This window comes from Aquarana catesbeiana, linkage group LG09, assembly GCF_042186555.1.
Source record: "Aquarana catesbeiana isolate 2022-GZ linkage group LG09, ASM4218655v1, whole genome shotgun sequence".
In the NCBI taxonomy this organism is placed as follows: domain Eukaryota; kingdom Metazoa; phylum Chordata; class Amphibia; order Anura; family Ranidae; genus Aquarana; species Aquarana catesbeiana.
In genome coordinates this window covers 192,509,620-192,524,149 of record NC_133332.1, presented here as the reverse complement: position 1 = coordinate 192,524,149, position 14,530 = coordinate 192,509,620, and the positions used below count along the sequence as shown (strand labels likewise).

The 14,530-nt window shown below is 42.5% G+C and overlaps 1 long non-coding RNA gene across 1 annotated transcript in view; it reads left to right on the top strand.

The window, feature by feature from the left end:
- LOC141107261 (uncharacterized) overlaps positions 1–12,856 on the top strand; it is a 31,348-nt gene extending 18,492 nt beyond the window's left edge. The window contains exon 3 of the long non-coding RNA XR_012235846.1: positions 12,719–12,856. This is a non-coding gene — a long non-coding RNA (uncharacterized lncRNA). The remainder of the gene's footprint in view (positions 1–12,718) is intronic.
- The last annotated feature ends 1,674 nt before the right edge of the window (positions 12,857–14,530 follow it).

Below are 14,530 nucleotides of genomic sequence, written 5' to 3'. Positions count from 1 at the left end.
TTTATATTTTTGTTTGTGTTTTTTTTTTTTTTTTTTTTACACTTTTTTTGTTACTGTAACTTTTATAACTGTAACCGGTTCCAGGTTCGGGTCTCTCAAAATGCGATGGCATCTTGGGAGACCCTGTGAAAGTGTGCCTAGTCTGTGCAATGCTGTACCCTACGCTAATACTCAACTAGTGAATGGTAGCGTTCAAAACATTCACCAATGCAAAGACCAGGTTTGTCAGGACAGGAGGGACAATAATAGCGGGTGTCACGCCTATATCCGCGCTTGCTGCAGACACAACATCTTTTTTGGGGGAGTTCGTTGGGTAGGGGTACTCGGGAGGACATAAAAATGCCTCTCATGCAGCCGACTGCATTTGGTTGGGGATGTGAATGGGGGAAGTACGGGCGCTGCAGAAGCGGTGGGTTCCCAATTAGGATTGGCGAATGCAGCAGGAAGGGCATTATGGGCACGACGGGCCTGTGTTTGTCTTTTTGGTGGCAGCGGGACACTATTTGTGCTTGCCACCTCACCAGCTTGAACTGCACTTATGGTACTCGCCACGTCACCAAGTGTTACTGCAGTGCTGGTTTGACTACGACCGGGGTGTACTAGGGCGCTGGCGCTTGCCAGTTCACCAAAACGCTACCAAAAAAACTGTTAACGATCGCAGGGATCAGGCCTGACTCTGCGAACGCTGCAGTTATGGGTTTAGTGTTTTGTAAGTGACAGTGATCGATTGATACTGCACTTGGGTGGGCTGGGCTGGGCCGGGCGGAGGGGCAAAACGCAGGTGCTAGCAGGTATCTGGGCTGATCCCACTAACACTGCGTTTTTGGGAACCCTAAACTGCTGGGGACGCTAGTATAGATCTGATCGGATCAGATCAGATATTGATCAGTTCAGATACTATACCACTAAGGGAGGTGTACGGTGCGTGCGTGGGTGTTAGCGCTACTGGCACTAACCTGACGCTGCCTGGGGCTGGTGCTTGCCAGTTCACCAAAACGCTACCAAAAAAACTGTTAGCGATCGCAGGGATCAGGCCTGACTCTGCGAACGCTGCAGTTATGCGTTTAGTGTTTTGTAAGTGACAGTGATCGATCGATACTGCACTTGGGTGGGCTGGGCTGGGCCGGGCGGAGGGGCAAAACGCAGGTGCTAGTAGGTATCTGGGCTGATCCTGCTAACACTGCGTTTTTGGGAACCCTAAACTGCTGGGGACGCTAGTATAGATCTGAACGGATCAGATATTGATCCGATCAGATACTATACCACTAAGGGAGGCGTATGCTGCGTGCGTGGGTGTTAGCGGTACTGGCGCTAATCTGACGCTGCCTGGGGCGACGCATATCACCGCCGGGCGATCAGGGGGTTAAACCTTTATTCGGTAATAAACGGCGGGTGCCCTGACACTATAAAAAATAAACGAACTAACCAGTGTCACCCGTAACGGTTATACGGTGATCACTGGTGAAAGGGTTAACTAGGGGGCAATCAAGGGGTTAAAACATATATTAGATAGTATATGGGGGTCCCTGTCGCTATAAAACGCTGACGGCGAACCTAAATATTTACGTCCCTAACTAGCGTCACCAGCGACACTAATACAGCGATCAGAAAAATGATCGCTTAGCGACACTGGTGACGGGGGGTGATCAAGGGGTTAAAACTTTATTAGGGGGGGTTAGGGGGGTATCCTAGACCTAAAGGGGGCTACCACTCACTGCCCTAACACTGTAACTGTCACAAACTGACACCAATACAGTAATCAGAAAAAAAAAAAAAAAACCTGCTTGGTGTCAGTTTGTGACAGGGGGGGGGGTGATTGGGGGGGGATCGGGGGGCGATCGGGGGGGGGGATTGGGGTGTTTTGTGTGCCTGGCATGTTCTACTGTGTGTGTGTGTGTGTGTTGGTGCACTCACATTACAGTCTTCTCTCCTCGGCCCGGAACGGAAAATACCGAGCCGAGGAGAGATGACATCATTTCCTCTGCCTCTGTGTACAATACAGAGGCAGGGAAATTATCCCATTGGCTGAGAGCGATCGCGAGGGGGGGGGGCCACGAATGGATGGCCTCCCCCTCACCACCGATCGCCGGGGGAGATTTGCCGACCGCCGCAGGCACCGGGGGGGGGTCCGATCGGACCCCCCACCCGCGGGCAGGCAAGGACGTACAGGTAAGCCCTTTTGCCCGCCCGTGCCGCTCTGTCGACGTACATCGTCGTGCGGCGGTCGGCAACTGGTTAAGATCAAAGATACAACTATGTTGGTGTCCCTTGTTAATTTTACATTGTATTTTTTAAAATGTAACTGCCTACTCCCAAACTGTCATTTGAAGTAAAACACATAGCCAAGTATTAATCTACACAATTCTTTTATTGTTCATTAAAAAAGAAAACAAATAAAATTAGACATGCTATCTGCCAATAGAACTTACCAAAAAGTGCATTCTATGCATCCAAAAATATAGAAGATATACCAAATCAAATCATTATTCAACCAAAAAATAAAATTAAAGCCCCATGCATGTGTCCTGCTTCTTTAATATAGGGGGTCAACAATGCCAAGAGTTGGTGAAAGCAGGGGTCTGTCATCTGGAGATAATTCCAAAGTTCATCTGGGTTATTCTCCTGGAGCTCCCGGAGCAAAGGTATATGACATAATTGGTCACGATTAATAAAGCAACCAATTTTTGGTCCAAGAAATCCTCCTCCTCCTGTTCCTGGACTGGACTTGGGTTAAACCAATAACTCCAAGGCCAATAATAAATAACGTGTTATCTGCTTCGATTCCGTAACATGTCTGGTTGACGAATGGCCATTCAGAAACTAACTGAAAAGCAGGAAATGAAAAGCACAGAATGAAAAGCGCAAACTGAAAAGCACGAAATGAAAAGCGCAAATCAACACCCAAACTTCTACTAACACGCAATTAGAAGGAGCCAAAAGGGTGGCGCTAAAGAGCTAAAAAAAAACACGTAGTACGTCAATACGTTCATGTTTGTTGGCCGACAATTCCTTGCCGTTTGTATGCAAGACAAGTTCCTGGCCTCGCCCTTCGGACAACAGTCAGCGGTTTTGTCGGCGGAAAATCCGATCGTGTGTATGAGGCTTTACTGTAACCATTTGGATGATGGTTTTACAGGCAAAAAAAGACAAGTAATAGTATTCTGCTAAACAAATAGATGATTCGTAAATGCACCAACTTAAGACGAAAGTGAAGTGGTTTTGTACATATTCTCCTAATTAGGGTAACAACTAAAACATTTAAAACATTTTTCCCTTTTATTTTCCAGTTAGGTAAACTTATAATATTGCACACTAATTTTATGTAGCTTTCTACCTGTCCAGCAGATGGAGCTCTAATCTTCTTTTAAATATTTATCTTTTTTACTTTTTAGCTGTGTCAAAAGAAGCATCTTGATTACAGAACACCAATGGACTGTCACATTAGAAACTCATCCTTTGTTAAATGGCTCAATAAGGACCTGGTTACATCTATGGGCTACACGTGTTGTGGTGTGTTGCAGGTCCATTTATTTTCAATAGCACCCCAATGCACCAAGGCAATATACTTGCATTGCAACTCATCATATGGCATGGTAATGCACTAACCTGTGTTGTGAAAAAAGGAAGGTGCCTTTTTTGCCTGTACTTGTGCTTTGGTATTCCAAATATATGCAAATATGTGGGCTGCTTTAACCACTTAAGGACCGGGCCTCTTTTTTAAATGTGTTGTTTACAAGTTAAAAACTGTTTTTTTTGCTAGAAAATTATTTAGAACCCCCAAACATTATACATTTTTTTTCTAACACCCTAGAGAATAAAATGGCGGTCGTTGCAATACTTTCTGTCAGACCGTATTTGCGCAGCGGTCTTACAAGCGCATTTTTTAACAAAAAATACACTTTTTTTAAATTAAAAAATAACACAACAGTAAAGTTAGCCCAATTTTTTTTTAATATTGTGAAAGATAATGTTACGCCGAGTAAATTGATACTAACGGCTAAAACCAGTGGACACTATTCTGTACTACTTCTACTGGATCTTTCTGCTGCCTTTGACACAGTGGACCACCCCCTCCTCCTCAATAAACTCCACTCCTTTGGTCTCCGTGACTGTACTCTTCTCCGGTTCTCATCCTACCTATCCCCGCTCCTTCAGTGTCACTTACAACTCTTACTTACTTCCTCCTCCCCTCTTTTTTTCTCCGTTGGGTTCCTTTCTCCAAGGTTCTGTTCTTGGACCTCTCCTTTTCTCAATCTACGCCTCCTCCCTGGGTCAGTTGATTGCCTCTCACGGCTTTAAATATCATCTCTACGCTGATGACACCCAAATCTATCTCTCCACCCCCCAGCTCTCTCCATCTGTCTCCTCACGCATTACCAACTTACTAGCAGACATATCAAGCCTGGATGTCACATCACTTCCTCAAACTCAACCTATCCAAAACAGAACTCATGATATTTCCTCCCTCAGGTGCCACTTCCCCTGATTTCTCTGTCAATATCAATGGCTCAACTATCAACATATCCCCCCACGCCAAGGTCCTAGGTGTAATCCTGGACTCTGAACTAACCTTTCGACCCCACATTCTATCACTATCTAAAATTTGCTGCCTCAATCTCCACAACATCTCCAAGATACGCCCCTTCCTAACCAATGTCACCACAAAGCTTCTGATCTACTCCCTGGTGATCTCCCGCCTCAACTACTGCAACTCCCTCCTCATTGGCTTACCTCTAAATAGGCTATCCCCACTTCAGTCCATCATGAACGCTGCTGCCAGGCTCATCCACCTCACAAACCACTCAGCGTCTGCTATACCCCTCTGCCAATCCCTCCATTGGCTGCCACTCGGTCACCGAATTAAATTCAAGATACTAACTATAACTTACAAAGCCATTCACAACCTGGCCCCCAGCTACATCTCTAACCTAGTCTCAAAATACCAACCTAATAGTTTAATTCGCTCCTCCCAAGACCACCTGCTCTCAAACTCCCTTGTCACCTCATCCCATGCTCGCCTTCAGGACTTCTCCAGAGCCTCTCCCATCCTCTGGAATGCTCTACCCCAATCCGTCTGATTTTCTCCTACTTTATCCACTTTCAGATGATCCCTGAAAACTCATCTCTTCAGAGAAGCCAATCTGGCCCCCACCTAACAACTGTACATTTATCTTCTCAATCAGCACATCACCCACAGTTATTACCTCTTGTATCTCTTGACCTTCCCTCTTAGATTGTAAGCTCTAAGGAGCAGGGCCCTCTGATTTCTACTGTATTAAAGTGTATTGTATGTGTACTGTCTACCCTCAAGTTGTAAAGAGCTACGTAAACTGTTGGCGCTATATAAATCCTGTATAATAATAATAATTGATACCCAACATGTCACGCTTCAAAATTGTGCCCACTCGTGGAATGGTGACAAACTTTCACCCTTAAAAATCTCCATAGGCGACATTTAAAAAATTCTACAGGTTGCATGTTTTGTGTTACAGAGGAGGTCTGAGGCTAGAATTATTGCTCTCGCTCTAACGATCGCAGTGATACCATGTGTGGTTTGAACACCGTTTTCATATGCGGGCACTACTCACGTATGCGTTCGCTTCTGCGCGCAAGCTTGTTGAGATGGGGTGCGTTTTAAAAAAAAAAATGTTTTTCTTATTTATTTTACCTTTTATTTTTTATTTTTACACTGTTTTAAAAAAAAAGTGTGTCACTTTTATTCCTGTTACAAGGAATGTAAACATCCCTTGTAATAGAAAAAAAAAGCATGACAGGACCTCTTAAATATGAGATCTGGGGTCAAAAAGACCTCAGATCTCATATTTACACTAAAATGCAATTAAAAAAAATGTTAAAAAATGAAAAAAATGGCCCTTTAAGAGCTATGGGCGGAAGTGACGTTTTGACGTCACTTCCGCCCTGCAGTGTCATGGAGACAGGTGGGGGCCATTTTCCCCTCACTACTCTCCATGCACAGCCATGGGAAGGATCCGATAGCCCCGGATTGTGGCGGGAGGGGGCCACCGCCGATAAAAGTGATCTTGTGGCGAATCCGCAGCAGAGACCACTTTTATCCTGTACCGGATTGCCGGCCGAACATGGCAATACTGGGGTTATGGCAGCTAGCTGCTGCCATAACACCGATATCCGTCCTCAAAGTGAGGACGGATATTGGTGTGAGGCAGTTCGGAAGTGATTAATGTGGTGGATGTTAACACACTGCATCATGTACCTTAAAGTAGAAGGAAAGGCTAGACAATAAACCTAATGTTGCCTCCCCATTGCCTCACATACATTTTAGCATAAATCACACTAAAAATACGATTTGTCTCAAGTTTTTCTATGCTGTTACATGACCGCAAAGCTCTCGCTCTCTGTGTAATGGTGAAGGGCCAACCACAGGATTGAATTCCACAGAGCTGTAAAGACACCCGCCAGTATCTCAGTATCTACTGCTCTAGGTGTTGGTGGGAGAGCGAGTGTATTCCCACCAGCCACACATTTACCCAGAGGAGCCAAAGCTTTGTGGTCACATGACAGCATAGAAAAACTTTAAAAAAAAGCATTTGTATAAGGATTTTGGCAAAAACGTATGTAGGGCAATGGAAGACAACATTTTAGGGTACATTTATTAGCCTTTCCCTCTACTTGCACTTTGGTTGCAACTGACTAGAACACAAACAGGTATTAATAATACAAAATAAGCTGTAGGCAAAGCTTGTTCACTGTACTGTCTCAGTAGTTAACCCGTAAAGCTTTGAGAATTATATATCATGTTTTATATATATATTTATATATATATATATATATATATATATATATATATATATATATATATATATATATATATATATATATAAAAAATGTAAAAGAAAGTTTTGCGCTCAGTACAACCCAACTTGCACTTTAATCCCAACTTTAATTATTACAACAGAAATGGAAAACTGTACAGAGAGTACAACTTAAACAGCTCTAGCACCTGGTTCCTGTCCCTGCTGGGTTCACCTGTTAGCTAGGAAATTCTGCACCACCGTTTCCAAGATAATATTTTGACCTATGTGGATGCTGAGTGGCTAGGCCTCCTGGCTAGAAGATATACTGGGAGCTGGTCACTTTGGAAAATGCAGGGAAAGTTCTCAATCTGGACACTCAGTCTTGCTTACTGTTCCGTCCCACTTATATGTATTTTTTCTGTGTTGTATTGAACTGCACCAGGTCATTCTTGTTCTGTAGTTTGCTGACATCTTGTGGCGGTTTTGGGCTACTACAACTTGTTTACTTGCTAGCTCATTCTGTCCTCCCCTCCTGTTTAGTGCTAGTTAGTTTAGTCATAGCTACTCCCTGTTTCGTCCATGTTTAGTTCTTCACAGAGAAAGGATAGGGAAAGTTATTCTCTTCTTACACTGTAAAAGACCACAAAAACAGCTGCTGTACTGCAATTAGCTAAAGTAAAATTGTGTTTTATTCAACTTCTTTGTCTTATTATAGAGTTAAGCTATCCCTAGATGGTACCAATTCAGCAGGTCACCATAATGTCTGGAAAGACTGGGTCTATGGAAGTATGTTAATACGTAAAGTGGCATTTAACAAAGAACACTGACAACTTCTGTCTTCAGCAGCCACCACAATGGCTGAACCCCTAATTCCCACATAGCACTACTATTGTGCCAATGCTCACTTCTGTGCTAGTTACTATTGCAATGACCCACACTTTTGTATTGAGAGAAAGAAACTGGGTTGAGAAAAAGAGGGAGAGGCCTTTAAAATATGCTTTTAGATTCCATTTAATAGCATCGTTGGACACTTATAGTGGTATGAGGACTTGTGGATAAGATTTTGTAGATGTAGCTTGGATATATTAGAAATATTTAAAAACAATCACTGGAACCTTCATAGGAGGCATACCTGGGGATAGGGATGTCAGTCTCCAGAAGTAATGAAATGAAATGCAATATTAGCTGCAGTTATGACTTCTGAAATTTGCCATACCACATGAATCAGTTGTAACAGAGAAGGATTCCAAAGACACAAAATACCAAAACACAGAAATATATACTGATTGATACACATACCATTAAGGAGTGATACATTTCTTGCTGAATTGTAGGTCTTGACTGGAAGCTAACAAGAAGTAAATACCCCATGCATTACATTCATTTAAACCCCAACTCCATCAAAATTGCTTTATTTTGTGTTGGTTAGCCCAATGCACCTACTGTAGGCATATTGCTAAAGAAAAAAAGTGAAATAGTACCACTTTAGGCTTTTCTCAGCTTCACTGACTAGCTATGGGCTCTAAGCCCACCACAGAGGCCATTCTTTTCCACTAAATAGTCCAGCAAGAGAAAAGTATACCCCCCTGTATCAGCAATAAACAAAGCTGTGCTATTCTGGGTCACTCACGTCTCCTTATTTCGGGCCTTAGTCATATGGGTTGTAGTCTAGGCAGCTTGTTGCCTCTCTCATATAAAGTGTCTGATTTATCAAAATGTCCCTTCAGCTAAGGAGGAATTGTGAAAAAAGGAGTGTTCATATATTTTATCTGTTTGCCGGAGTTATACTTTAAAGATTTTATTTCCAGTGGCTAAGATGCCCTCAAGATGATATGTCCACCCAAACACATCTATTGTCAGCTCGCACCAAGACTTTTTTCTGTCACCTGTGTCCAATTAATTTTTTTATGGTGGAAGGCATGTAAGACAAATATTTTCCTAATCATGCCAGATATGCAAATCATACCCTCCAACATTAGTCAAACATAGTCTGGAACCATGCAGGTCAAGGTAGGTAATTACATAGGTTGTCCAATATTGTTAAGAGAAAGCAGTAAGCATGCCTTGAGGTGAGAACGTTTTGTGTAGGGGAAGCAAGGAGATGGTATCAAAATGTAATTGTGGTAGTCCCACGATGGCTTTTAACTACAATATTTTATATTTTTATGGATACAGTGAAGAGACAGTAATACTTAATAAAAAAATTTTTAAAAGCCTAATGTGTATTTTTGTTTAATTTATTGCAATAATTATGAGAAATTGTAACTTGTACATTATACAATAAGAATTAGATCCTTATTAGTATAAATCCCTTGAAATCCAGACACGATTCAAATAAAAATTCACAGATCTTTCAGAATTCTGATCTGCTATCTTCCAGGAAGGCATTCATTATTTTCTATGTGCTTTTATAGCTGCTGCTGCAAGGCAAGGAGTGGGTGGAAGATGTATAACAATGAAGCTACCATTGGAGGGTTTTAGATGAGATTAGATGGATCAGTATACTTATGCTATAAATGTATTCGCAGTCATGACAAACAGGAGATGGGTTATACTGCAGGCAGGTGATTGGTACTACAGATCTGTAAACCAACAATACATAGCTACTATAACATTAGCTCATTTTTTTATTGATGTGCACTCTGTACTCATAGTGCTTTGAATAATACACTGTAGCAGATATGCAAATAGAAGTGGGCAGCGGGGGTTCTGCTCTCAAATCTGAATAGGCAGTGGAGGCTGGGTACAATTATTCTTTGATAAAGAACAAGACAAGCATATGTAAAAATCCACTTTGAGGGGTAAGATCCATGCAGCCTAGCCAGAATGACCAATACACCAACAGCAAGATGGCATGGTTTGTCAGCGTGGTGCAGACCCTGAGATTACCCAAATGATGGTCAATATATGGAGTGGCCAAGGATGCACATAGACAACAATAAGCTGGAAATGTTCTCACATCACGGTGCAGCTAAATGGATACCCATATCAGGTCTGTAAGAGTCCCTGGTGGTGGAGTTGGATTGTGGTCCTTGGTCATGAGTCAAGTTTATGATCAGGGTCATGCCAAATGTCATATCTAGCCAGGGTGGAGACACAGCCAAGAATCAGGAAGAAGTAGTCATGATTAAGTATTGCCAAAGCTTGTTTTGAAGAAAAAGAAGAGCCCACTATCAAAACAATGTATGTTATTTAAGGAACACACAAGGGTTTCAGGGGGTGCTCAAGCAAAGTCATCACTTCTACTTCTACTTATAACCTTAGCTCTTGTTTTTGGTATCTCTGTAGGACTGTGTATCCATGAGCAGGGCTCCATTTTAGTACAAGAGCAATCCATTGTTGGGCTTTTCTTGCTGTTTTTTGAGCTTGTGCTCTGATGACATTATCAATGCAGTCCCAAACTGGAGTGGATGGTTATACTTTGATTGTTGTAGTTCTTTCCAAAGGCAGTTATGAGTCTTGAATTGAAACCTATGGGTATTTTTATTTTTTTAAGTTAAAGCTTTTTTAAACCCAAAAACAAAGTTTAATACATTACAGCTTACCAATACTTAAATATGGTGGCTGCCTTATGTAGCACTAACTCTCGGTGGAGCTGCTGGTTTAAGCAGGCTTGTTACCTTCACTCTCCTTCCCTCTGTTTCACCGGCACCAGGTCTAGGGTTCCGTTGAGTTTACCTCTGGACGATACACGCACCAACACTTGAGTACATTTTCAATGCTTTATTAAACAATTTACTAAGGAAGTAGCAGGAAAGAGGCAGAAAGGAAACTACAGAAGAAACTCAAATATCTTATTGTAGGATTCTTAACAAATGTCCTGGTAGGGATTTGGATATTACGATAGGATGCGCTCCCCTTGTGGGACACACTCTTTGCTCGCCTGGATAGGCCTCTCTCACTTGCCTAGCAGCCAGTACGTAGCACGAACAAAAGTCTCTGCCACAGACTTGTTTGGGATAAACCTGTACAATCCTCTGGCACAGGATGTATTGGTTTTGCAGTGAATGTCAGTCACAGTGCTTGAACCTTTAAGCCAACCCGGCAACCCTATGCTGTATAGTTACTTTAGGATACGTCCTCCAACCGAGTCACCAGGCCCCTCCCCAGACCAGCACGCTGCGTGATCCTTTCATGACGGATCCTCCCCTGGGATCTCCTCGGTTGTCCAGCTTCTTCACTCGGGATAGACAGCTCAGGACCATTCCTCGGCTGCTGTGGTAGGCCCCAGACAAGCTTCTGGGCCCACCCCTGCGCCACAGCGACGTGGGCCTCCGGAACAGAGGACCACGAGATTGCTCTCTAACGCATACCTGTCGCCCAGGAGGGCCAGCAGGTGGCTGTAAAACCGAACCCCACAATATGGCGTCTGTCCCATAAATACCCTCGCCCAGAATGCAACTCCGAGGACCACCTCCACCGAGTTGTCTCCGGGACAGAAGAGCATCCATACGCTTCAACATGTTGCCTTTCCAACACTGACTAGTGATAACAGCGACACCCACCGGTCAGTATGGAAACACACACAACGTCAGCCAAGCTGGAACAGAGGCAAACTTAACCTTCCTAATGAACAAGTTACTAAATTTACCTAACATATGGTAGATCGCAAATCTACCAGCTCTACACTTAGTTTTCTTTTTGTTTAAACTTTTTTCCCTTTATTTTCACTGGTGATCCTGCCAGTAAATCTGTTTTTCCTTTTCAAATTCCTTGAAAAGACCAAGCTGTCCAGCAAAATTGTGAGTTAAAGGCTTGAGATAAACCAATGAATACTGACAGGGGTGTTTACAATGGTCATCTTTTATTCATTGTTAAAACCTTTATCCTAAAAGGTAAAAAAAAAACTGTTTCTGTAACTGCTTAAAAAGTGGTAACTGGAGTTGAATTTCCAATTTTTTTAGTCACGTAATTTAGGCCTATTGAGATCTACTAGCCCATTTAACACTACCCTCTTCACAGGTTGCCAATGCTGCTGCTCAAGGGTGGCTATGTTATTCAGATAGTGGCGGACTTAGCATTACCACCCTGAGGTGGGAAATGTGTTACTGGCAGGATCGCCATGTGTAAAATGGGCGAAAAAAAGAAAGCTAAAGCAGCCACCTGATCGAAGGACTGGTAAGGTACAATATATAACACTTTTGTTTATTTTTTATTTAGATTTGTTTTAGGTACTGAATGCTTACATGCAATTGAAAAGCATTTTAATAACACCAAAGCGGCCCTTCAGATGGCCTTACTTCAATAGCAAATTGGCAATTTAGGGACATGAGCAAAACATATTTATACCATTTAACAAATACTGGAGCTAGACATGTAGTAGTGGAACTGTAGAAATAGCAGATGGTGCAGCTTTACCTGGCCCCGAGGATAGGTAGGGCCCAAGTTGCCACATCCAATGAGATTTTAGGATATGTGCCTGTTGTTGCTCTGCCTTTAGACATTCTATGAGAAAATAAAATACACTGTACCATGTAAGAAAAAATAAATTTCCTATAATTGTTATACTACAATATATAAGTAATGTTTCAAAACAGGAGATTTGTACATTTGCTATCTGGCCATTTATTAATAAACTGTGTTGCCAGGCATGTTTGGCATCAAAACCTCTGAGAAAACCCTGGCTGCCCAGTGTGGAGTGAAATTTCTATGAGCTCTTCACTTTGGCATTGTGTGGGTAATCTGTTTTTCTTTGCCTTTAATTAAATCACCCCCCATGCACATAGCAGCTGAGTCCGCTGTGGCCTGTCAGTGTTTGCCTATTTCTGCAGCCAAGCTCAGCAATAGCCGTTTAAGTAATCTCGCTACCAAGATGGTAGAAGCCAGGTCCTCGGTGCAGCTGGTCAAGTGGATAATTGTAGGCTCTTTGTGAGCCGTATTTTCATTCAGGGCATTGAATAGAAACCCAGGACTCCTGTTTAATCCTGCCATAATTTATCTTACAGGATATCTTACTGAACAGACAGGGGGCTGCAGATTCTCTCTTTATTTGGATTCACTGCAGAAAATGAACAAGAAGTATCCGGTATAGAAGATGGTGCTTCCACATGGACATTGCCCTGCCAATTGTATAAAGGAACCCCACGTTCAGCACTAAATAAATACATTGAAGATGAAGAATGTTTTGTCTGGTCTGCTTTTTGTTGGGGAAAAAAAAGTTAGACCCCTTGGGAGAAAACAAAGTCTGTGTCAGACAATGCCCTGATTCTGTTGATATTGAGCAACAAACTAGACATTACATTTAATGCAGATTGATCCAAAGTGAAAACTCCTCTCCTTATGCTGGCCTCACACTATACGAAAAATCGTCCAAACCCATTTTCAAAAAACGAACATTCGGCCATGAGAGCAAACGATAGTGCCATCATGTAACGAGCTATAAATCATTCAGTGGACTTAAATGAATACATTTTTGTTTGTTTTTTTACATATACCTAGTGCAAACAGTTCGGACAGGAAACACATTAACCTTTCAATTTATCGTTCGTTCGGCAGAAAATTTCCAACCTTGTCCTTCGTTTTTTCGGCCCAACGATTATCGACTTTGTGCCCATTAAGTGGCCGAAAAACGAACAAACTAGCCAAATGACGGAATTTCGGCCGATTTTTTGAATAGTGTATGGCCGGCATTACCTTTTTCTAGGTTAGAAGCACTTGGGTTTCAGCTGCTGTAACAATTCAAATGGAAGAACAGGATAGCCTCTTATGGACAATAGCAGGTAAACAAGAACTGACATCTACATTGTAAAAGCGGAACTTTACCCAAAACAACTGGATAAAAATTGCAAGAAACATATATTCCACAGACAGTGTGCATTCCAGCCCATGCACCCGCATTGATGTGAAAGAGGGCACAGTGGCAGTGTCTATTCCCCAATAGATATCAATGGGACTGCCTGCATAGGGGATGCACTCAACACCTGTGCATGCCAGTGCAGGAAAACATGGTCTTCTCATAGGGCATATATTTTTACACCCATGTGAACAAGGTCTTTTAAAGAATTTGCATAACCCAGTGCAAGTGCATGTACATTCATTTTGTATGAATGGGGCAAGAGCAACTATAAATAGGCTATATCATGTGCTGTTTAAATGTAAATAATTGATTTTAAAATACAGCATTTGGTTGCTAGATGAAGCAAAGTATTATAGGAAATGTATATGACACTTAGCACCATCTAGTGGCCCAAAGGAATATTTTCCATTTTGAATAAAAGGTTTACATTCAAACAGCACAAGATATAGCCTATTTACATTTGTGTTTTTTTTCCTTCATTCGCATAGAACAAATGTGCACGCACTTTCACTAAGCAAATGGCTATGCAAATCTATAAATCAACCCCATAGACTGAGATCAGGTGTCTCTAGTGTAGACTCTGGAGCAGGTGTCTCCAAACTACAGCCTGAGGGCCACATCTGGCCTGCTACATGATTTTTTCAGCCCTTAGTAATTGTCCATAAAAATATACCAGCTGGCTGGCAGTGGATGCATCTGTCTGTATATCACAATAGCCATGACAGCTGTGACCTTCCCTATTGCCCGGGTGCAGATTTTCTCCCACCCCTCTCTCCACTGCGGTTGGTTGCTAGGGCTGCTAATGTCCTAGCAACCAATGACAGAGGGCAGGGCAATTACATAATTGCCCTGCCCCCTGCATTTACAGGAGGACCAGAACTCTGCCTCTCAGCTTCCTTCCTGCTGCTCTACTGCCTGGAGAACTCTGTTGCACACATCTGGATGTATGGGGGGGAAACTC